The sequence below is a fragment of the Leptonychotes weddellii genome, chromosome 12 (genome assembly GCF_054177405.1).
Source record: "Leptonychotes weddellii isolate Sample4059 chromosome 12, ASM5417740v2, whole genome shotgun sequence".
Classification (NCBI taxonomy): domain Eukaryota; kingdom Metazoa; phylum Chordata; class Mammalia; order Carnivora; family Phocidae; genus Leptonychotes; species Leptonychotes weddellii.
Window position 1 is genome coordinate 63,411,238 of NC_138380.1, and position 25,152 is coordinate 63,436,389.

At 38.4% G+C, this 25,152-nt stretch overlaps 1 long non-coding RNA gene across 2 annotated transcripts; it reads right to left on the reverse strand.

Annotated features, from left to right (window-relative positions):
- Positions 1-2,392: 2,392 nt before the first annotated feature.
- On the reverse strand, positions 2,393-24,267 carry LOC145716564 (uncharacterized). Of its 2 annotated transcripts, XR_014139351.1 has the most exons (4): positions 20,001-24,267; positions 19,514-19,576; positions 15,144-15,381; positions 2,393-10,635 (listed from the first exon to the last, which is right to left on the reverse strand). It is a non-coding gene; the product is annotated as an uncharacterized LOC145716564 (long non-coding RNA). The 2 variants fall into 2 exon arrangements; XR_014139350.1 differs by having other exon boundaries at positions 19,514-23,796.
- Positions 24,268-25,152: the final 885 nt, after the last annotated feature.

The following is a 25,152-nucleotide window of genomic DNA, read 5'->3' on the forward strand; positions in this document are numbered from 1 at the left end:
CTCCTGGCCTGGTCAACTACCTTCCTTAATTTTATGAGCTACTGGGGTGCCTAGGTGGCTCAGTTGCTAAGCGTCTGCCTTCGGCTCAGGTCATGATCCCGAGGTCCTGGGATCAAGCCCCGCATCGGGCTCCCTGCTCCACAGGAAGCCTGCTTTTCCTTCTCCCACTCCCCCTGCTTGTGTTCCCTCTCTTACTGTGTCTCCCTCTCTCTCTGTCAAATGAATGAATAAAATCTTTAAAAAAAAAAAAAAAAAGGATTTGTGAGCTACTCTATAGCCTGCCAATTAATTTCATCTTTGCCCCTCTCAACACGCACATCTGGTTTTGTCATAAATTAACCAGCATCATTTTCTTTTGTTGGCTATACCCCATCTGAACAGATTCATTTAGGTTCACATGACCTGGAATTAAAGCCTGAGAAGTATAAAATATGAACTGCATGTAAAAGATAATGGCTGATAAAAACTGGCACCAATGATTTCACTGTATTATATATATATATATATAAATTCTGTATTCTAATATATATATAGTATTTTTTCACTGTATTTATATATATATATGTTATATTCTCTTCAGGTTTGTCTCATCTAAGCTGCAAATACTTTTAGACCATGAATACCCTCTGTTGGTAGCAAGAGATATTATCCAAATGTTTTCATGTGTATAGATGTTAACTCAGCATTCCAACACAATCTACTTGGCTGGAGAAAAGTCCTCTACAGCTCTCTGATATTTATTTGAGCTGTGTGAATTCTCTTAGCTAATGTTGATTCAGGCAAACACCACTGAAAAGAGAGAAAACACTAAGCAAACATACTTATTCTATCATAACAAGTGAAAACCATGTAGTTTGATAATAGTACCTTCTCCTAATACCTAGTATATGGAAATAAATTTTTCTTTATTTTTCCACAGAGCTTTTTCTTTTTAAACTATAAAATTAGAGTATTGTGGGTGTGTGTGTGGGGGGGGGTAAAGTGGGTTAAGAAAAGGATCATCTTTAAGAAATAATACTAGCTTCTATTTAGAATGCTTATTACTCACATCGTCTAAATCAGCCCTCACAACTAGCCAAAGAGAAGGCATTATCTCTGTTATTTGATGAAAAAACTGAGGTTCAAAGAGGAAAAATTGACTTGCCTGAGGTCACCCTTACTTACTAAGGGACAGAGCTGAAATTCAAACGGAGGTATATCTGTCAGCAAAGCCCATACTTTTACCCACTACACTATTTAATTTCTATAACAGATTTTATACTCTGTTCATCAGTCCATGAAAGAATATCTACAGGGTGCAAGAAAAAAATTGGATACAATTTTTCACACAAAATAGCTTTTTAAAACCAACTCAGATAAGAGACTTGGGTAGGTTGTATTTGAAAAAAATAAAATGATGGCTTTGTAAAAGTTATATATATATATAGATACATATATCTTACAAATTCCAGTCTCTGCTTTCCTACCCTGTTCAGAATCTAGAACTCTCAAGTTCAATATATAATACTGATGGCTACTAAAGAACAAGTTCAGAGTTCCTTTTTAACAGTAAAAAAGCATTAAAAAGTGAAAGAAAAGCACCATAATTTTATCTAGTGCTGCCACAAAACCTGAAGTGAATAATGGGCATTAAAAATAGAAAACTCTGGAAACCAACTTGCACAATTATGTGTAGTTGAGAACATGGAGGGTGGGTGTAGGAGATAGTGCTATGAGGCAAAAATGTAAAATCATGCTACATAAGAAAGAAATTTCCTCTAAAAATTAGGTTGAATGAAAATTCAAACCCAGCCTCTGTTAAGTTGTCTTCCATAGGTCTGGTTTTCAAAGTGGAGTCCCTGAACAAGCAAGATGAGCATTACCTAGGAACTTGTTAGAAATAAAATTCTCTGGCAACATTAGACTTACTAGATTAGAAACTCTGTGAGGTCCAGCAACCTTTGTTTTAACAAGCCCTCCAGGTAATTCTGATGCATGCTCAAGTTTGAGAACCACTGTGCTAGAGGTACAACTGGGTTCTATGCCTGGATTTCTCTGGTATCAGATGAGACCCAATGGAGCTTTTCATGAAGGTAGAAGGAATAAATAGTGCAACTTTTACTCTATCTTCAATATCTCTTTCTGATTTCAACAATGGATCTCAACAATTAGCTGATTAAATATGTAGAAAATATGAATCTTACTCTACACTTGGGTGTGCAAGTTATATTATATATCTTTTGTTCATTCCACAACTCCCCAGGCAGGGAATACAATCAGAGACCATGTTAGACCATCAGAAACCATCTTCTCCCCAATGTTACAAGAGTGGTTGATTGCATCATGGGTGAGTGTCAAGTCTACAAAGCCTGAAGGTATCAGGGAGTCATCTTAGGTTTTTAGTCCACATGGGTTGGCACTGAGAAATTCACTGTATGTATAAGCCAGGAGGACCATTTTGGTCTGGCAATCCTTCTATTTTATGGCAGACTTGGGGCCTGGCACCACTGCAGAGCTTGGAAACCTTTGTTCTAGAGCCTAGTCCCTGTAGGAATACCATGCAGGCATGTCTTTTGTGGTTCTGTCAACACACTTAGATTTCAGGAGGCTGAGAACAAGCTCCCACAACTTTTGGGCCACAGCTTCCATTGCCTTCCCATTCTGAAGGGATTTCTTTATGTAGGTACCTTCAAAAACATTCCCTACCAAGACACCCAGCAGTATTTCAGCAGTGACCCAGCCCCTTCTTTCTCATTTCCAAAAGCCTCAACATTTATTGGTTCAATGAAAGAAAGAATAAATGTTTATGGCCTCTCAAATCAGTTGTTTTTGTGTGCTAGTCAGTCATATTCTAGCCTGAATAGAGTTCCTAACTTTGTAATCTCTGTCTGTGCTGGTGCCCAGTCATAAGACTGGCCATTTATCCTATTCAGAGTGTCTAAAACATTATTGGTAGGTAGTCTTAATAATAAAAACATTCTTGAGACTTCAGTTTCATTTATTGAGTACCTGTTATGTGACAGAAAGCATTCTAGGAGCTCTCTATAGCTTCTCTTGTTTACTTTCTCAAAATAGCCATGAGGTACTTCTAATTTAAGTACTTAATGTAGCTTGCCCAAGATCACACAATTCTTAGTTGGAGGGAAAGAGATCAGGATCCAGCTCCAGCTCTGTCTCCTCTCCCCAGTACCTGACAGAAATTTGGCTTCTTCCCTATACCACACTGCCTCTTGCCCTACCCTTCTGTGGGCAACCAACCAATGGAACTCATATTTGGATCAATTATCCAAAGTGCATAAATCCAGCCAAAGCACCTACTATGTGTCTCTTGGAAGTAATCAAAATGATTGATTAGTAATATTTTGGATAAAACCACTCCTTGGTAGTATGTGCTTTCTGGCCCTGCCCAGTGTAATGCTTCAGAATTGCATACTGAGGAAATAAAGAGTGTATCTCCTGGAACCAACGTTAGAAACCCAATGGACCCTCCTTTTGAAGTGTGAAGAGGGAGTACTATGTATACAGTCAAACAATACATCCTAATTAACTTGCTGGCCCAGGGGTCCAGACCAAAGAGGCTATGAATTTTGAAATAATTATTGGAGAAGGCTTAAAAAGAAAAAAAAAAAAAAAAGCGAATACAATGAATTCAGATTAACAGTAGTCTCTATTTAGCATTTATAAGTATCAGACTCTATGCTAAGCATTCCAAATATTACCAGTTAATGCTCTCCAAAACTCTATGAAGTTGTTTTTTATTCCCCTGTTACAGTTCTAACTTACAGTTCTCTGTAAGATAGGGGTCATATTATCATCTTCTTTTACAGTGTTATTGTGAGGACTCCATGAGTTAAGACATGTCAAATGCTCAGGATTAGACCCAGCTCATAATAAACATGCGATAAATGTTATTATTTCTTTCCTTATACAAATGAGAAAACGATGGCATGGCTACACTGAAAAGTTGCCCGAGTTGGCATAGTAAGGGTGAGAGCAGGATTTGAGGCTCTCTGATTCTGGGAGCCATGTCTCAAGCCCCCGAACACTCCAGCTTCACTTTACTTTCTTTCAAAAGCCAGGGATAAAGGCCTCTGTATTCCCCTTTCCACTCCCCAAAAAGTGTTACTTGGTCCTCTTAGACTTGATTACCTTTGCCTACTTAAAAATTTGGAAAGACCATTTATCAGAGAAAGTGTGAAGTTTATTATCAAGAGTGTTAACAGGAATCAAGATAAACTTTTCTGTGAAAGCCGCTGACACTTTCATTAAGCACTGACCTGCCCACTGAAAAGTTCTTTGATGGATATCTCCAGTGTGACTCCTACAGAAGCCACCCAACTGCCTGCTACAGTAATGTAATCAGGTAACCTTTGTCTGTGACAAGCCCCAGGCTGGTGAATGTTAAAACACAAACAAAAGGAAATGACTTTTTGATTGACATGGCTGTTTTGTGGATTGGCCCCACTGATAAAATCAGTCAAAACAAATCAGTTTATGCACCAACACATACTTAGAAAGACTGTATTTGGAAATTTCATGGCAGATGTGATCTCTTCTGCTTTTGCTTTTAAAGTCCTTGGTGTCATCTATCTTACGATAAGGGAGTATGTTAAGAAAGAGAGTTGACTATATAGTTCTCAATTTTTAATTACAAAAGATCACACTGGGAGTCTGCTAAAAAAGCAGCTTCCTGGGCCTCAGGAACAGAAATTCTGACTCAAAAGATTTAGAATCAAGCCAAGGATTATATATATGTAAACAATTTTAAAATATTTTTTATTTTTTAAAAATAGTTCCTTGAGCCTTTGAGAAACCAGGAGATGAAAAAAAACCATGGTTGACATAATGTTTTTAAATCAATAAAAATGAATACTTAGAATATGCATTTCACACAGACTTTTTTTGAAGTGAATGGCTATGCTATACACAGTCTTAGGTAGAATATATATCCTGAGGGGCAAGCACTGGACTTTTCTTTTTATATTCCCAATGTCTGGTACATGGTGGGTGCCAAGTATTGCTAAATGAATGAAGTAAACTTAGGGTCTTGCCTCATTTTCGTGTCCTTGGTATGCTTTGCATTCAGTAAATAATCGTTAATAGAGGGAGTCCATATTTGTACACATAGTATAAATGGAGGTATCATAGAACTTACTATAAATAGTCCCCAAATTGCAAACTCCCAGCTTGCAAACACCCTTATATGAACTGTCCAGTTGGAAGACAGCCCATCAACACTGCTTAGAGAGGGCTTCCCTGTCACCACCATTTAGTTCCACCTCACTCCCACGCTGTAACTACCCTCAGATACCAGAGAGCCCTAGAAGAGCAACTAATCCTCTGACCCCAAATTCTCCTCATACATTTCCAGAGATTCTCCTGCAGTCCTCCTACTCGTCCTCCAACCTTCTTCCCTGTATTCCACCAGAACCCCTGGGAGTCTCTGGCTGGCTCCTCACGCGCCCTCTTGTCCTACCCTCGTGCAGTTACGTAACTTAGAGCTTCAGGTTAACGTTCCAATTTAACATTGTTTTTACTCAGCTTCCCCTTATTGAAAAAACAGAAGCAACTGAAGACTCTTTCCAGGCCTGATTCCCTAGGCAGGAGCCATATATGGGACAAACTTTGTATTCCAGGGTAGACTCTTTCCCAGCCTTTATGACAGCATTATGACAAAAGAAGCAGTGAAGGAATTAACTCTTGAGATGCAAACTTGAATGCAATTCTGTGATAAAACACTGTGATCCCCTATTCTTCCTCCTTCTTAATTTATGCCTAAATGATTTCACGTAGTTTTAGGGGTCAGGAATAGAGAGGAGAGGATACCATCTAGCTAGTTATATACAAGTTTCCTACTACCCCCTCTCTAATTTGTGGCAATACTTGAGGTAAATATTAGTGTCTTCTTTTTAAATATGAGAAAACTAAATCTCAGAGCATTTAGACAACTTCCCCAAAAATGACACTTTAGTGAGAGGCTGAGGTAAATTTGACTTCCAGCCTAAGAGGACAGTATGTACTCTCCATTCTCAAACCTTTCTTTCCTTCCTAGTGGCAGTGAAGAAAAAATACAGGTACCTATGGGATGCCGACGATAATGCACCAAAGAGACTCCCTTTCTTAAGGCTTGTGTTTTAAATTCATGTATAGTTTGCATTTTCACAATATATCTGTATGAGATTGAAGTGTAAAAGAAATAATTATTTCCTCAAAATTTCAACTAAAATGACACTCCAGGAAGATGAACCTTGCTTACTCCTTGGTTTTAATGCCTCTAGCAGATGAGGGGTGTGTGTCACTCAAGGATGAACTCTGCCTCTAGGACTGCTGATGCAGACTTGCTACCCTAAATTATTCCATCTCAGTAGGTCAACATAAAATCCTCACTTTGGTAGACATGCTCAGCATCCAATTCAATAGGCCAATGCATCTAGTTATCTTTGGATGTGTTTTGTCTACTATCACACTCAGATGTTGTCTATTAAATTACTGCTTGACTCAAAAGTTCAAAGGAAGAAATTGTTCTTAGAGACTGAAATTAAGAAAACAGTTGATCTTATTAGATACTGAGAGGTATATACTACAACGCTTCCACCCACCCATCAGTTCTAGACTTCCTGAAATCAAAGGTGGAAAGTAAAGTGGAAAAGATTTAGTTTATGAAATGCTGGTAAGATATTATACCAAACAGGGAAAGCAAATGTTTCTTTTTGCTTGTGAGTTATCAAGTCTCAGTTTGTAAGTAGAACATTATTTTTAAATGAAGGGTGCTTTTTTTTTTGTTTTTTTTTTTTTTTGCAATGAACATGAGGATGCAGATATTTTTTTGAGTGTTTTCATTTCCTTCAGAAAAATATCCAGAAGCAGAATTGCTGGATCATTTGATAGTTCTATTTTTGATTTTTTGAGGAAACTCCATACTGTTTTCCCCCGGGGCTACAATAATTTACATTCCCACCAACAGTGTGCTAGGGTTCCCTTTTCTCCACATCTTTGCCAACACTTATTTCCTGTCTTTTTTATAATAGCCATTCTAACAGGTATGAGGGAATATTTCACTGTGGTTTTGATTTACATTTCCCTGATGATTAATGATGCTGAGCACATTTTCATGTACTTGTTGGCCATCTGTATGTTTTCTTTGAAAAAATATTCACTGAATTCTACTCCAGAAACCAATATTGCAATGTATGTTAAAACTAAGTAAAACTTAAATAAAAAAATAAAAATAAATTTAAAAATTTTTTAAAAATGAAAAAATATTCAGACCCTCCATTTAAAAATCATATATATATTTTTTAATACTGAGTTGTAGAAGTTGAAGGACATATATTTTTATAAAATATGTTTAAACAGTGCTTGGTCTTTTATATAACACTCATTGCTTGGGCTCCATCTCCTGGCATTTGTGTACCCCCCACCCCCAAACCCTAACTTAAGCATTATGGCTCAACTTTGGCTCTAGTTCTATCACTGCAATTGGTTTATTTTATAAGTTTTCTCCAGGCTTTATAGCTATTTGAAATGGGAGGATAAGTCCAATGCCAGCTACTCATCATGGCTGAAACCATAAATTTATTTATATGATCTTGGACCAACACAAGTAAAAACCTGAGTTATTTTTAAATTACCATTTATGGTTAGACTTTTGACAGAGAAAAACCTCTGGTAACTTTACAAGCATTTCATAAATTTTTCTAAGGACTTACCAATTTAACTAAAATCTTATTAGAGAACAATCAAATGACTTCAATCATCACAGTGAATGATTATTATAAAATAAAGACTATACCTTAGACCAAAATAAACCTAATTGATAATTATTCCTAAAGTCTTCCATGTAATTGAGTTTAAAAATTCAGACTCCATTGTCCTATATAAAAAATGTTGAGCTTGGCAAGTTTATTTTACCAAAGTTAACTTAGATTTAATAGACCACTTTTAGGATATAATAATTTGAGCCGCTAATGTCCAATGTGCCAACTGGAAGTTAAAACTTTTCACCAAACTTTTCTCATCACTACCCTCCAACTAGATTCAATTTGTGGGAGAGAATCTTCCCACTGCCTAATCATATACCTTCCTATTCACCCAATAACAGAGGAATTATCCCCTTCACCCAGGCAATTTAGAGAGAAATCCTCCCTTCTATATCTTGCTTCCTTCCCAAAACAATCTTAGGCAACTTGAAATAAAGAACAAATACAAGATAATCATTTAGATATGAATCAAAGAATAACTACTTTTAAGAAACATCACCAGTAGAATATATTTGTAAAGAAATGCAAACATCCTTTTAGCAAATGACACTGGCTTGTACTGTTGAAGCATTTAGATGAGGAAATGACTCAGAAATATGGTAACAGTTAGCACTTCCATTATACTGATACTGACTTGGACTTAGATGTTTCAAGAGCCACAAGCTTCAGCTCCTATATATTCCTTAATTTTAAATCTTCCCCAGTTGTGTGTGTGCTTGTGATCTGAAAGAATCTATTACTTTCCTGTCTCATTCAAGAAGTTTTTTGTGTGTCTATTCCAATGTAAATATCATATCTGTATGGGTGGATAGAAGGTCATATGGAGTGGGGCAAAAGATCATAGCTATTACAATATATTTCCCTTGTGTTGCCCCAGCCTTGGAGTAGCTAAACTGGGGTTGGAAATACTATGTGGTCACATGCTACCTTAGCATGTCCAGTGCATAGCCAATACCTATAATCAGAATTCTATGATCTCATTGATAACAAAGATAGAAAACCAATTTTCCGTTTCAACCTGAATCCCAAATTGTCATTTTGAGTGTCACATTAAAATAGCTTTTAGACTATATACAAAATCTATTCAAAACAATAGTCTTTTATCTTGTTTTTACAGTATTTTTTGGCATTTCTCCCAAAGCATATATCTAAGAGGCAGCCCCAGCTAGGACCCTGTAAGTAGAGTGAGTGTTGAGTTCCTACAAGAGGGGAAATTTCTAAGACATTCACCATTCATGGAAGTGAGTTCTCTTTCTGTGTTGGCCAGCAAGAGTTCTGGTTCTCAATGCTTGCTACAGGGAGAACAATCATAATAGGACACCTGAGTTGAACGCTTTGGATAGTAAACACTAATCAAGTATGTGAACCACTAATTAGTGTGTGGCCTTGGGTCACTCACTCAAAGATAAAGGCTTGGTTTTCTTCATGCAAATGAGGTCTCTGAGGTCCCTTCCACCTGTAACTTTCACATTCAAAACCTTAATGTGTATATTCAATATACATATTCTGAGGTGAATTCATTTTTTTAGATATTATGTGAAGGACTAAGAATAATGGCTTTTTTTTTTTTAGCATAAATATCTAAAGTTATTTCATTTCATACTTGGCTAAATCAGTCCCATCTCCATAGCCAATGCACATGTGTGCATGCATCTACACACACTCACACAAATATGTATATGTACACAATAATATATAATATCTGTATAAGTAATAATGGCATCTAGATTATAACATACTAATATTAAGGAGTCCCAATGTATAAGCAGTTTAATTAAAAATCTGACTAAGAAGAAAATCAATATACAATAGCATAATTAGCATTCTTCAAATTAGGTACCTATCCTTTTAAAGGAAAGCTAAAATTATTGGGGGGGTTTGACGATTCACAAAGAAATAACCAATTAAAAATAAAAGCTGGATGTATGTTTATTTTATTAAAATTTGATGAGATATATATACTTAGGATTTACGTACTTTCCTATTTATCTGTTTAAATATAAAGTTTAAACATTTTTTAAATGCTGGAACTCAGGCTGCATCTCAATTACATAGATCAATAAGATTTCTGTTCATAGGCCATCAAAATATCAACTGCATCACAAAATCGTATTATATAAAGAATCTGTGACACTCATCTGGATAGATGTGAGAAGGCTATAGATAATGCAATAGAGCAATGAAATCATTCACTTGCTACTGGTAATTATATTTCACATGCAAAATTATGCTGAGAAGCTTAGGTTGTCTCTTTGGAAACATGAACATAAAAAAGTTGCAAAGATTTCCACAAAAAAAAAATCCTCATCATACACGCTATTGTAGTCACTGCCATACTTTAGCTTAATTAAAATGACTGCATTTTGGTGTTAACTCGAACAAGAAAAGATTTAAAGTTTAAGACACTTTGGGCTGGGCCTCTGGCAAGTTAAAGAACATCTCTGTTCAGAGTCTCTCTCTCTCTTTTAAAGGAGGCTTTGAGAAGGGTAAAGACCCCATAAGTAATGTTTCAAGCACTGCTTGAAAACCCTAGAGGGCATTCCGCCAGAAGTAAAAACTCCCATTATTATCTGTAGGGAACACGGATGGACAGAGGAAAAATCATGTCCACATACTTTTGAGCCAAGTAATGGTGGGGGGGGGGAGAATATACAAATCGGAAATTACTGTAAGAACACACTACTTAAAATTGCAGATGTATTGTAGGATGAATTCAATGCGGGTCCAACATACCCATTTCTCAGGTTCCTTTGGCCAGCGAGGTCCAGACCAGTTTGGGGACTTGAGGTCATCTCTGCAGCCATCAGCAGAGGCGCTATTGCCCCAGCCAATGAAGGAAATCTTCCTCTTCATCCTCTCTGTGTCTAAGTTAGAGAAGCAGTTGCTTTGGATTGTCCTGTGAATGGCAGGAGACTGCCTGAGGTTAATTAGGCAATAAAACATGACTGAGCAGGCAGCAGTAATTAATCACATCTCAAACTTGTGCTGGGAAACAAAAGGTGAGACCGATTGGCTTGAAGTCCTGAAAGTGAGTAAATACCACCCAGACTTGAGGTCTGAAGTGTCTCCTCATGCTGGTGAAAGGTCCAGAGAGATGCCTTTTGGTGGCCCTTTCATTTTTCTGTATGTGCATGCAGAAGTATAACATGCATGCTAGAGCTTCTTGTAAGCAGAATGAGTTTACTGATGATGTCACAATGTAACAACTTTTATTATGCTTTCCCTGAACAGTGAAGGGCAGGTATCCATTATTATGCATAACATCCAGATAAGAAAACTGAGGGTAAGTGAAATTAAGTTACTCAACCAAGTATCAGGAGCCACAAAAAAAAAAAAAAAGAAAAGAAACGAATTGTAGAGACGATGAATTTGCATTGAGTAGAACTTCACATAGGTAGCAAGATGGTCCTTCAAGTTAGAGATTAGAGGACTATCAATGCAGAGCCAAAGAACTGAAAGTTTATTTTGAAAGTAATGGGAATTTCTGAATGCAACTTGATAAGGCAAGTGACATGGCAGCGTTTAATGGGGATTCGTCTTATAGCAAAGAACAAGATTGGCAGAGAGAAACTACTAGCTATATAAAAAACAACAACAACAACAACAAACTGGCAGGTAATACTGTCTGAGAAGTTGCTATATTTCAAAACCTCCACTATGCACCTTACTATGGACCTCCATGTAACTTCATCTAATTACTTAGTTATAGTTATAAAAGTCTATGCCTGTTTTGTTTACCACTGAATCCTAGCACACGATAAAGGGTTTGGCTGGTATTAGTGCACAGTAAACATACCTACACTGAGTAGATTACTAGGAAAGTAAGATGAATTCACAGAACAGATAGAGTTGACCCTTTAACAACATGGGTTTGAACTGTACTGGCCCACCTACCTACAGATTTTTTTCAATAAACACAGTATAGTGTTATAAATGTCTCTTCTCTTATGATTTTCTTAGTAACACTTTCTTTTCTCTTGCTTACTTTAAGAATACAGTATATAATACATATAATTTACAAAATATGTGTTAATTAACTATTATCAGTAAGGCTTCCAGCTGAACAATAGGCTATGAGTAGTTAAGTTATACACAAATTTTCTATTGTGCAGGGATCAGTGCCCCTGACCCCTGAATTGTTCAAGGATCAACTGTATTTCTTCTGCTTTGAGACTCAAGTTAAAATAGGTAAGCAAATATATCTTTCTTTATCTCTAACGTTAAAAAAAGACAAAAAGAAAAATACACCATAAATGTGCATAAAATGGAATATACCAATGATTAGGACACCAGGAGGGTAAGCACAATTAGAGGAAGACAAGGAAGGGATACATGTAATCAGAATTCCTGCTGAGTCTCAGATCTGGCTAAAATATTAAAGAGATAAAGTCCTAACCTTAATTGCACTAAACTGGAATAGCCTTGGTTCTGAAATTTTAGAATATATCTGCTCATCAAAGCTCTAAGAACTTTTATTCTGATGTTTTGCCCCATCACCTGCTTGTAACTCCATCACCCACAAACTAATCTTAAAAGATGGACATATGGCAGTCTCTGAGCTGTAACACATGGGCAAGAGCACCATCTAAAAATTATCACTTTCACAGTCTCATTTTCTTTGTTAACAAGCCAAGGATGAGGCTCCTGGATTAGAACAGTTCTAGGTGTGGGACTGTTCTGCAATAGGAAGAGGTAGCGTTGTCAAACGCTTTGCACTCACTGAGACTAAGAAGTCTGCATTTCAAAGAGTCCACAGAGCACTAGTAGTGAGAAACAAAAATAGTTTTGTTGGAAAAGGAGTTCAGTCCCAGCAGCACAGCTCTGAGCCTAGAGAGGACAAATAAAGCTGCTGCTAAGAATAAAAGCAAGTTCAGTGTTTCTCTCATTATGGTTTCTCTTGTCTGAGACCCTTAAAACCTCTTCTGTTGTGTCCAGGCCTGAAAGCTTCTAGTGATCTGACTGAGCCTCTCTAATTGGGTGCTTGCAGTTCATCTTACTTCTCATTAAAAAAGTAAGCTCATCAGCACTATAGCCTCAGGGGTCCACAAGGAACATGTTTATAGAAAAGAAGTTTTCGTGTTTATTAGCATTACACACAGCCCATTACACAAAGCCTCAGAAATTTACACTGGCCTCAGCAAGCTGTGGTTCCAAATGTGAACACTTGTCACAACGCATAAATTATTGCCAGTGACGCGCCCACAGGGCCCTGAGAAGGCCGCCCTTTCACTCAGCCCAGGTTATTTCAATCAGGGTACCTTTAGGGGGACATCCTTCCCAAAAGTTACAAGCATTCATTTGGGTCGACTCGACGCTGCAGGAAATACATTCCGTTCAAACGAAAAAATTGTGAAGCACCTACTCTGTGTCCCACAGGATGGAGGACGTGGGTTCGCCGGCGCGCGTGCGTGGGTTCGCCGGCGCGCGTGCGTGGGTTCGCCGGCGCGCGTGGCTATTCTCGTAATAGCCACAATCGTTTGTGAGGTCAATTTCTTGCCGATAGATTAATCTCTGTGTACCTCAATGACTTCATGAATTGCCCCAGTCATACAAGTAAGGGGTGGAGTCAAAAATTTTAAAAATGCCACACCAGGTCTTTCTAATCTCAGAGCCTCCCTTTCTTCTACCAAAGTGTATAGCCTCTTAACATAAATTACAGGTTTAACAAAAGCCCCTTTGAGAGTCTCATCCCAAACTAGGCAGGTGGAGTAGAGCGAAGAGGGCAGAGGACCAGCAGACCTGGATTAGGGTTCAGTGTCTGCTGCTGTGTCATGCTGGGTTACCAGCTGGGCCAGTCTCTTCACTGGGGATTAGGTTGGCTGCCCTGCTGGAGGACAACTTTGAACACAAGTTATGCATCAAGCAACCGATATGTCAAGAACTAAGAAGAAATAATGTTCCACAAGGGTAAGCACAGCAGGAAGAAAACCAAATTAATTTCAATTGCTGCCGGAGGAGGGGGGTGCGGAGAGACATTTCAGCCGTTGATACCAAATGCTGGCTGTTATGAGATTGAGCACAAGAGCAAGTGACTTCAAGTTAAACCTGACCAGGTTGATTAATAGAAACCACCAAGTAATTGCCTGCTAATAACAGCTGCCTGAAAGGCACTGGAATGTTTGCAAGGAACTCTCAGTTCCACCCAACACAAGCATTTCACAGTACCTGAAAACAAGGAACAGAATTTGTAATTATATTAAATATATAATTACCATCTTTAATTACTTGGCTTAAATGTGGTTAATTTACATATGCTTCTTAGTCTTTCCTTCCTCCTCCTCACACAATAAAAGGTACACAACAAATGTTGAAGCAAGGGAAGAATGAAATGCAAGTAAGCAAAGACAGTGCAACAGGTTCACTCTATTCTGCTTCCTAAGGCAAACGAAGCACATTTCACTAAGACAAGAGAGAAACATTTTTACCAGTCAAGTGTAAAATGAGACCTAAATCAGTGTCTGATTAACGTAACATTCACCAAAAATTTGGTAGAGTAGAAACCTATTCTGCAAATATTTCTCACTAAATTGAGTTTGAAGTTTCACACTGCGTCCATGTGAATCAAATGAAATAATTTTTGAGTTAGTCATTACCATAAATCATCAAATTATAATTAAAATGATTGGTAGAGTTACTTATGTCATAAGTCAAAATCAACTCTTCCTTCTTATTCAATATGCTGGTTGTATGTTAGGAGATCACCTACAAATATCTGACCTGAGTCTCATTCTGAGGCAATAAGATCCTGGAGACAGTTAGTGCAGAACAAAGTGGCAAGTTCTGATTAGCATAAGTGTTATTTTAAGGAGTCTAAATCCACTTAAGTTTGTTCAAAATGTGGGTTTGCCTTAGGAAAGACTCAGAACATTTTGTGATTTTAAACCAAGTTGGCAAACTGGCCTAAGGGCCAGATGCTGTCCCCTTCACCTGTTTTTATAAATAAAGTTTTATTGGAACACAGTAACTTTATAAACTTTTGTTTATAAAGTATTTATGTCTGCTTTAAAGCTACAAGAACAGGGACACCTGGGTGGCTCAGTCGGTTAAGTGGCTGCCTTCGGCCCAGGTCATGATCCCAGGGTCCTGGGATTGAGTCCCACATCGGGCTCCTTGCTCAGCAGGGAACCTGCTTCTCCCTCTCTCTCCCTCTGCTTGTGCTCTCTCTGTCAAATAAATAAAATCTTTAAAAATAAATAAATAAAATAGTTTAAAGCTACAAGAACAGAGTTGAGTAGTTTGAGAGACTTGCAATGCTGAACATGTTTACTGTCCAGTGCTTTACCAAAAAAAAGTTTGTCCACTCCTGCTCAAAACTATGACCGATTCTTCAGATCCTATCACATAAGCCCAATCAAATCAGCAATGTTTATTAAGATCCTATTAAGTGTATACTGGCATACTCACCTCTTACTGAGTAGTCCCAGTCAAAATATTTTCCAGGAGCATTGATTAACAGGGTAGAAATAATGTGGCTGGCTACTTGCAGAGTTCAGAGTTCCAGGGTCATGGCCAATGCCACAATCTTTTTCAAGCAGCAATATGGACTCAGGACCCCTCTCCCAAGGCTCTCTTCTCAGTGTTTTGGATGATATAGGAAATATGAGGCCCAGATCATCATGCTATGACACAGCTGACATTCTGCCTGGATAAAATATAGACCAATAAGAAACTAACACCCTCAAGATTTAAATTCTGCAATTAGGGCGCCTGGGTGGCTCAGTTGGTTAAGCGACTGCCTTCGGCTCAGGTCATGATCCCGGAGTCCTGGGATCGAGTCCCACATCGGGCTCCCGGCTCGGCGGGGAGCCTGCTTCTCCCTCTGACCCTATCCCCTCTCATGCTGTTTCTCTCTCTCTCTCTCTCTCAAATAAATAAATAAATAAAATCTTTAAAAAAAAATAAATTCTGCAATTAGTCTTGACAACATATTTAGACTTTCAAGTCCCTTAGGCTTAAAAAGAAAAAAAAAAGCTATTTTTCTGGCTTTGGCAGGGATTCTTTGTTTACAGTTATATGAAGGCATTCCTACTTAAATTCTTTAATACTGTAAATTATTAATAAAAATATTTTAAAATACGTAAACAACTAATTGTATGTAACATCAAGAGACATGTTTGCATTAATCTATCAATAAAAGTTCCAGAACTGAAAGAGGAAGATGACAGAAAACCCAGGCACATTGAGATCAATAGAGTGATCACTGGACAAATTTTTGTCCTAGAGCCCTGTACACATCAGTATAGAAAGCCTTAGAATGATTGCTTTCTGAATAATACCTTTAGTACTAGGAAATTGCTTACATCTAAGCAGGATATGACCAGTACTTCATTTGATGTTTGTCATTGTGCTATGACCACATTTCTCGATAATATTTTGATTGCACATTTATGAGAAGATAAGGCCTCTTGTTAGTTCTCTCAGAAAAAAGAAACAGACATTAAAACTTGGCAAGTTTTCTGGCAGTAAGTATTCTACAAGGGTTCATGACATTTCCATGAAGCTGTCTATAACACATCACCTATCAACCTCTTTGACACTATCTACACCAAAACATCCCAAAGGCAGTCAGAGGTGAAGGCTCTGGAGTCTAATTAACCTGAAAGTGTCAAGTTTTCAAATTCACTCCAACCTGAAGATTCTAGGAAATTTCATATGTTCATTAATTCAACAAATATTTATCAAGTTTAAGGCAATGTTAAAGATACAAAAACGAGCAAGAACAGGTTCTTGCCTCCAAGCACCTCAAAATATATCTGTGTCATAAGAGAGTGCTAGTTTGAGCTGTAAGTGGGCTGGAAAATCCCTAGCAAAAATTATTCAGAGCTTTTCTGTAGTAAATCAAATCTAGCCTATCAGAAAATTATTTCCTAGGTAAAAAAGATTTTGCTAGAAGGAAAGAGATTATATGCTCTCTTGAAATGGTTGTAGTTTTTTTTTTTAACCTATCTTCCTGTTATATTCAAGTTTTAAAATTTCACACAACAAATTTCTTACTGATTTAAAGCAGTTCAGCCTATATAATGTAAGAATTTAACACTATTTTAAAAATAATATGGAGCTATTAATAGCCTTTGATAATCATGAAAGATCAAAGCTTTTAAAAATGGTAATGTGTGTCTATTGTGTTATTTAAAAGTAGAAAGGGAAAAGCAAAAAACAGCCCCTAAGTGCAACTGGATACTGGAACAGAAAAAGTTTACTAGTGGAATAACTAGGGAAATCTGAATAAAGACTGCAGTTCAATTAATTGTATTGTGTCAATGTTAATTTTTTAGTTTTGATAAATGTACCAAGATTAAATAAAATGTTAACATTAGGGGAAACTGGGTGATAGAGTATATGGGAACTCTATTTTTGCATCTCCTCTGTAAATCTAAAATTATTTTAAAACAAAACTACTAAAGAATAATGCATATCCCGGGCTCCTGGGTGGCTCAGTTGGTTAAGCGACTGCCTTCGGCTCAGGTCATGATCCTGGAGTCCCGGGATCGAGTCCCGCATCGGGCTCCCTGCTCGGTGGGGAGTCTGCTTCTTCCTCTGACCCTCTTTCCTCTCATGCTCTCTCTCAAATAAATAAATAAAATCTTTAAAAAAAAAAAAAAGAATAATGCATATCCCAAGTTATTGTTCAAAGCTATTTAGCTTTTCTCATATCTTAGTATAGACGTGAGAGAATTCAGACAGGAGCATTAGAAATTGGCCAGATAGGAAAAAGTAAGTCCTGATAATGCCTTATCTAAATAAAAGCATGGAAGTATAGGCTTCCAGTGGTGACACAAATGTGAAATGTGAGATTTAGAGGCAAAAGCATATAACTCTCCATGAAAGTAGAGCCAGAGGGATGCTTAGGTTTATTCACAGTTGTTCTCAATGCAGCCCTATGGACAGAGAGTTAAGGTGAACTCCAGAGGGGATGGAGGTTTGCCATACAACTACAATAGAAACTATCTTCACAGTCTCAGGTTTAACTTCAAACTTCACACAATACATTTTGTTTCATATTATTTACTTATATAACTGTTTTTCCAAAGTTCTTATAAAACTGATGCTCAAAACAAAAACACAAATGTATGCTCTTATTACTTAAAAAGTATTAGCTGACGGGGCACCTGGGTGGCTCAGTCGGTTAAGCCTCCGACTCTTTGATTTCTGCTCAGGTTATGATCTCAGAGTCAGGAGATAGAGCCCCACAGTGAGGCTCTGCGCTCAGCAGGGAGTCCCTTGAGAGGCTCTCTCTCTCTTCTGCCCCTCCCCCTACTCTCTCTCTTTTTCCCCTCTCTAAAATAATTAAAATAAATCTTTTTTTTTCAAAAGTATTACCTGATTATGCCATGTTGATCCAAGGGTATGATTTAATCTTTGACACAACACTTTGAAATTTGGTGAGGGGTGGGAGAGGGGAGAAGGGGTGGGCTGTCATTTGAGAATGATGGAGTTCTTTACCTAATAGACATCTTGAGCAAATTGCATCAACTCTTTCCACTGAATGAAGACCAACCACTACTGCTGGAGGGTGTCAGGAAGGGAGTGGTCTTGAGCATGTGGAATGCCACTCTCACTTTCCAGCCTCAGTCAGGGAAGCTTTCAGCCCAGAAAGTTCCTGAGGAACATTTTATGTTCCCTGCCTTTGTTGTGTCATCCCCTGTCTTTTCCCCATATGGAGAAGGGAAGAACTTTTTCAATATATCAAATTCAGTCAATTTAGCAATCCAGGAGGCTGGCACACATTTCAAAGTGCCTTTTCTTTCAGCTTGTTACACTGAGAAGACTGTTGTAATGGAGTCTGAAACACTGCATGAGAGTATGTGCCCTCCAGGGGCCCACTTCTGTCAGTTCTACAAAGCACAAGGAGAAGTGACTCAGCCCACTTCAGGCAGTGAAGATCAGAGTGCAGCTCTGATTTGAAAAATTCCACCCCAAATTTTATTTATATAATTTATTTATATAATACAGCCAGTTTGGATTATTTTAGATAATCCCACAATTTATGGATTGGATTGGCTTAATGGTTTGACCTGACATCTATTACTCAGATACAATTTCTGTAATCATTTCAAGATTTGCCTGTTTTTCTTTTTAATTCTAACTGATGGCCAAGATTAGTGTGGTAAAAACCATTCTACCTTGTATTCTATCAATTAGTTAGAACTGCAATACAGTGTACACTGATGTAAATTGTAAATTAGACTGATGAACTAAAAATTTTAAGTATTAAATTGCATATTTGTTCTAAAAATTGGAACAGGAAATCTAACACCCTGTGTTTCTGGTATGGTTAATTTTGCGACCACAGCCCCAAAAAGTGTTTTTTTCTTTTCTTTTCTTATTTGGAAAGCAAAAAAATCACACACGCACAGAGTTAGCCTGTCTGGGGGGAAAAAATCCTAAGAAATTTACCCAACTCTACTGGTTTCCGGATAATTCTAGGAATGACATCAAATCTGATCCTCAGATCTCAAGCTTCCAAGAAACTATATAGGTGCATTCAGTAGGAGCATGTTAATAAGAGTCATGAAAGAGGTGTTGGTTATGTGGCACAATGACATTTAAAAACTCATTTATCTCCTGTTTTGTCACAAGGTAAGCCTGTTTCCTCCATTTTTCCATTGATGCTCTTTTGAATTTATTTCTAAACATCTTTTAGAAATTGGAAAATGTATTTGCCAGGTTTATAATTTACTCATTTTCATGGGTTATAAGTTTAAACCAGAATTATCTTTTCTACATAATATTCTAATTCCAGCACATAGTTGAAAGGAAATTGCTAGACTTACCCATCCCCAGTATTCATGGAATTTTAATACGTTGGATTTTCTCCTCTGTGTTTCTCTTGAGTTCTTGGAAAAAGCAAAGTGAATTTTAATCAGATCACATCATATAGGAGGTATAAAAATTTTTCAACATTTTATGCTATTTGGTAGAGTTCATTCTCTTGCATGGTATAATATCTAAAATTACACATTGAGAAGGCATAAACTCAAAACAAAAATCTCTTACTTTGATTTTTAACAGTCACTCCATAAAAGGCAACAATGTACTTTCTGGAATCGGGTGGGGAAAAAATATCCCAGTGACAGAAAATTGAAGCTAAGACATTAGATAGCAACCAGATATTGTAGTCTAGATATCCCTTCTCCTGTCTGCCACCCAAATATCCCTAATTGTTTTAGTCAGGATTCTCTGGAAAATGCAGAATATTATACATATATATGGATAGAGAGAGAAAGAAAGAGGTTGCTTGATAATAAGGAAATGGCTCACGTGACCGTGGAGTCTGAGAAGTCCTAAGACCTGTAGTTGGCAAGCTGGAGACCCAAGAAATCCAATGAACCAGAGCTGAAGGGAGAGAAGTGGATGTCCCAGGCCAAGGAGTCAAGCAGAAGAATGAATTCTCCTACTTTGCTTTTTGTTCTAGGGCCTTCAACAGGTTGGATGGGGTCCACTCACATTGGAGAGGGCAATCTTCTTCACTTAGTCTAGGGATTCAGATGTTAATCTCATCCAGAAATACCGTCACAGTCAGATCCAGAATAACATTTAACCAAATATCTGGGTACCTCATGGCCCAGTAAAGTTGACATATACAATTAATCACCACACCAGTCAAGTCATGGTTGGATGTTGGTCATCCGATAGCTTATAAACTATCTTGGTATTCAGCTTCAGGAGAGTTCTAATAGGAGATAACTTATGCGTCAAACTGTAGTAACCTGTAATTTCTATTGTCTAGCATACTTTTTGCCTCCCATCCTCTGATTCCTTGGGAAATACTTCCTTCATTCTATATGTTTCTGATGGAATATTAGTTATGCTTCAGTAATGGCCAATCCCATTATTACCTTCCCCAGTGGGGGTTGCCTAGGATTGATATACAGCAGTGGAGAAGAGCACTGCTTTCTTTCTACTGGTTGTCAAACTAGGATGGTGTGAAGTTGTGATTGCAAGTGGTCATCTTCCCTGGCCACGTGAAGGAGGCAGTCTATAACAAAAAGTAAAGAGACCATCATGCACAGAGAAGAAGAGACAAACAAATACGAACAGAGGGTAAGAGAGACTATGAAGGAGAAGATTTGAAACTCTAGATCCAATTGTGCCTGAAGACATCATTCCTAAACTTTCTGGTTAAGTGAGCTGATAGTTTTTTGTTATTAAGTTCATTTGGTTGTAACCAAGAGAACCCTGACTAATGCCAACTATGCTCCTATGTTAAATACACACTCTTTTTTATTGATGGTACATACTGAAAAGCATCTGTTATATGGATAGATTGTCCTTGTTGATCAAGTCTATAGTGTTTGTGATGGGTTACTTAGAGCCCTGGACAGAACTAGGATTCTTGACCTTCCAGCTGAACCAGTCCTGGAGAACAGTGGAATGGCAATGTTAGAACCAGATGACCATCCTGAGAGTAAGTCAGTGAGATCATAGAAAGATTAAGTCTGTAACTAACAGTCTGAATTGCAGACATTAAAAAGCCATAAATCAGTGAGTACTACATTCAAACTACAAGAGGAATAATCCACGATCATTCTATACCAAGTAGCAGATCTAGGACACAAAATACTAACTAGATCTCCAGCAAAGCCCATCCCTTCACAGGTAAAAGAACAACACAGATCCTCTACAAAGTGTGATGAAAGCCAAAATGCAAAACATCATCAGGAGCAAACAAATCCTGGGGCTCTGTTAAGATCCTCTGTGAACTTATTCCACTGCCAACCTCTTAGAAATCAGCCAACCTCTGATTTCACGGATATATACTACATGAAGGCTGAGGCTGCAAGTTTGTAAGGAAAACTTTATGATAGGGTGTGGGGTTTGTTTGTTTGTTTTTCATTGTTGTTTTTTTGTTTGTTTTTTGCTAATTAAGAAAGAAAATAGAGGTTCCAAAAGGCAAAGAATGGCATCTGAGGCCCAGGGATAGGTCATTGCCTCCTGCCCCTACACCACATACCCCGCATCACAGCACAGGGCCTTCCATTATAGCACACCTTTCTCAATGTCTGAATATTACATCGCACTATACAGTGTCGTGCAGATGAGGGATGGGTTCGTCACTACTTGTCAGAAATGTATTAGAACAATAAACCCGAAAAGGCTTAGAAATATCTGTATAACAAGGGGAAGGGGAAGATTGTATTCTATTCTGTCAGTATAAAAACTTAAAAATATGATCAAGATAGAAATTTAAAATAAATAAAAATGAGGAGCCTCCCCTCATGGAGTCACCAACCCCTTATTATAGACTGTGCCCTCTCTCAACCCTTTTCAAGTCATTCCGTGTCTCTGTCCAAAAGGTCCCTGTGTAGCCATACTAAGGAAATTAAAGCTTTTCCGTCCTTTAGCCAATCCTAGTCAGGATAATATGCTGCTGATCATCAAAGAGATCATCAAAAGTCAGATTCTGGCCCCCAATTTTTTTTTCTGTGACCATATTTTCTTAGATCCTCTGGATCCACAGAATAACTAACCAAAACACTAAGTTTCTCAGCCATATCTTTCAAACAGTACTAGCAAAATGAGCAATAATAATCCCACCCTCTATATTTTCATTACAGCCTAACCCCCTGTGTACAGATAGATGCCACGTTAAACAACTGCCTCATCCCAGCCACTCTTCATACACAGTGCAGAGCTATGGTATTCATTCATTCCAGGGAGGTCCCCCAGCAAAACTACGGGCTCCCATCACCACGTATAATCTACCAGACTAGGCCTTCAAAGGAATGTTCTTCAGAGATTCGCTACAAGTGATTTTAGGAGAGGTTTCTTCTGAAAACAGGAAGGTTTCACTCGAAAAGACTTTGTCTTCCTTTTTGCAAACCTTCTCAGGATTTTCATGTGGAAATAATCCATACAGATTTAATGTTCTCAGCACTTATTCATGCTTGTGGATTTCCTCCCAACTCCCACACACATTTCCCACATCCTGGTTCTCTTGAAAAGCAGAATATTCTAGGTTTGCTCAGTGTGGAGCATAATGGAATAATTGTTTCACAGTTCCCACAAACTCTGCTTTCAGGTGGGTCCTCCAGACTTTACCCCTCAACCACGTAGTGCTTTGTGGTCTCCTGTGGTCCAGCCAGACTCTGAGGTTATTCTTTTCCTTCTCTCATATGGTCCAGGAGCCGGCTCCTGACCCCCACCATGTATGGTTCCTCTTTCTCTCTCTCTTTTTTTTTTTTGTACATTCCAATTGTTCCTTATGCTGTGTGTTCTGATCATTTGCCAGCTCATCGTGCCCGGTTGAATTCTAATTTTCCCCAGAGTGAAAATAATGAACATGGTCTCTCTTTTATCACAGAAGATAAATTATTTTTGTCTTTACATCAAAAGTCTTAAATCAATAGCTACTTCAGAAACCCAACAGGAGTAAAAAGGTAAGCAAAGCAAAACAAAACAAAACAAAGAAACATTGTTACAAGTAGAAACACAAGGGTGAAAGAATTGACCCTCTCCTATTCGAGCAGCTCATCTTTCTCCTTATTTTCCCATATATTTGAATCTAATTTATTTACCCTCAAAACGTGGTAGAGCTTTGCACACTCAGTGGGATTTACTTCTAAGGTATTAAAGTCAATATTAGCAACATTGTAAATCCTGTTTTATGGTTTATATATATTATTTAATGTGATATTCAGTACTACTTAAGTAGACCCCAGAGAAATACATTTATTCAACAAAATAGGCATTGGAAGCTCCTGACATGCCAGACGAAGGACAGCAATAACCAACAATTTGGGATGCTCCCTGGAAAGTGGATTATAGGGTGCAAGCAGAATCGTTAGAAAGCTGGTACAGGGGCGCCTGGGTGGCTCAGTCGTTAAGCGTCTCCCTTCAGCTCAGGTCATGATCCTGGAGTCCCGGGATCGAGCCCCGCATCGGGCTCTCTGCTCAGAGTGGAGCCTGCTTCTCCCTCTCCCACTCTCCTGCTTGTGTTCTCTCTCTTGCTGTTTCTCTCTCCCTGTCAAATAAATAAGCAAAATCTTTAAAACAAAACAAAACAAAACTAGGCAGTCTGGGTGGCACCTGCGTGGCTCAGTCGTTAAGCGTCTGCCTTCAGCTCAGGTCATGGTCCCAGGGTCCTGGGATCGAGCCCCGCATCGGGCTCCCTGCTCCATGGGAAGCCTGCTTTTCCCTCTCCCACTCCCCCTGCTTGTGTTCCTGCTCTCGCTATCTCTCTCTCTGTCAAATAAATAAACAAAATCTTTAAAAAAAAAAAAAGTTTATACAAGTTTCTTGTATATCTTTAAAAAAGAAAGCTGGTACAATGTAGGTGTGAAGTGACTGTGGCGTGGACTACAGTGGTATTGGTGGTGGTGGTACAAGAAAAAAGGAGAGGCGCCTGGGTGGCTCAGTTGGATAAGTGGCTGCCTTCGGCTCAGGTCCTGGGATCGAGTCCCCCATCGGGCTCTCTGCTCAGCGGGGAGCCTGCTTCTCCCTCTGATTGATGTTAGTGCTCTCACTTCCTGCTTGTGCTCTCTCTCTGTCTCACACACACACAAATAAATAAATAAATAATAAGATATTTAAAAAGAGAGAGAGGAGAGGCAGATTTTAAAGATATTTATGATACAAAATCAATATGTTGAGGGACCTGATTGAAGATCTGGGCAGGATATAATGTCCAAAGTGTAAGGCGTTGAGGAGCTCCTAAAGTTTCTGGATGTATTAACTGGATGGGTGAAAGTGCTGTTCATGAGATTTGGAAACAGTGGAGGAGCACATTTAGGGGAAGTAGATCGTCAGTTTGGTTTTAGACAGTTTGAGTTTGGGGTATGCCTAAATTATTCCAAAGGAGATATTGGATAGGCAGTTGGATCTACAGGTCTGGAAACTGGAGGAGTGGTCTGCGCTGGAAACGCAAACATGGCAGTTGTCAATGAGTGGCTGTTAACAGCATGAAAATAATTGTAGTCATCTGGGGTGAAGCTGGAGAATGAAAAGAGTCCCTCAGAAAGTGCTTCCAGGAGGAGAGATGATCAAAAGGGAAGAGGCAGAAGCATCCAGGGAGATTGCAATAAAACAGATAATAAAACAGATGCTATAAATATCAAAGAAAGAATGAAAATGTGGCAGACAATACTGAAAAGTCACATAAGAGCTTTTTATATTTACGGACATGGACTTAAAAGCTGTTTTGTGTGTGTGTGACGTGAGTTTCAGAAAACTAGGAAGGACAGACGAAGAGTGGAATGACTGAAGTAACTATGTGCCAGGCAGCTTCCAAGTGCTTTCCAGGCACAGCTTTATCTAACCCTCTGTTACAGGAACTCTTACCGATGATGACCTTCAAGTTCAGAGAAGTAAGACAACAGGACCTGCCCAAGCTCCTGCGGTTCCGGGAGGCAGCGGAGCAAAAGCTCAACACACCCATGAGCAAAGATATCAGATTGAATTTTGTTGTTGGGGA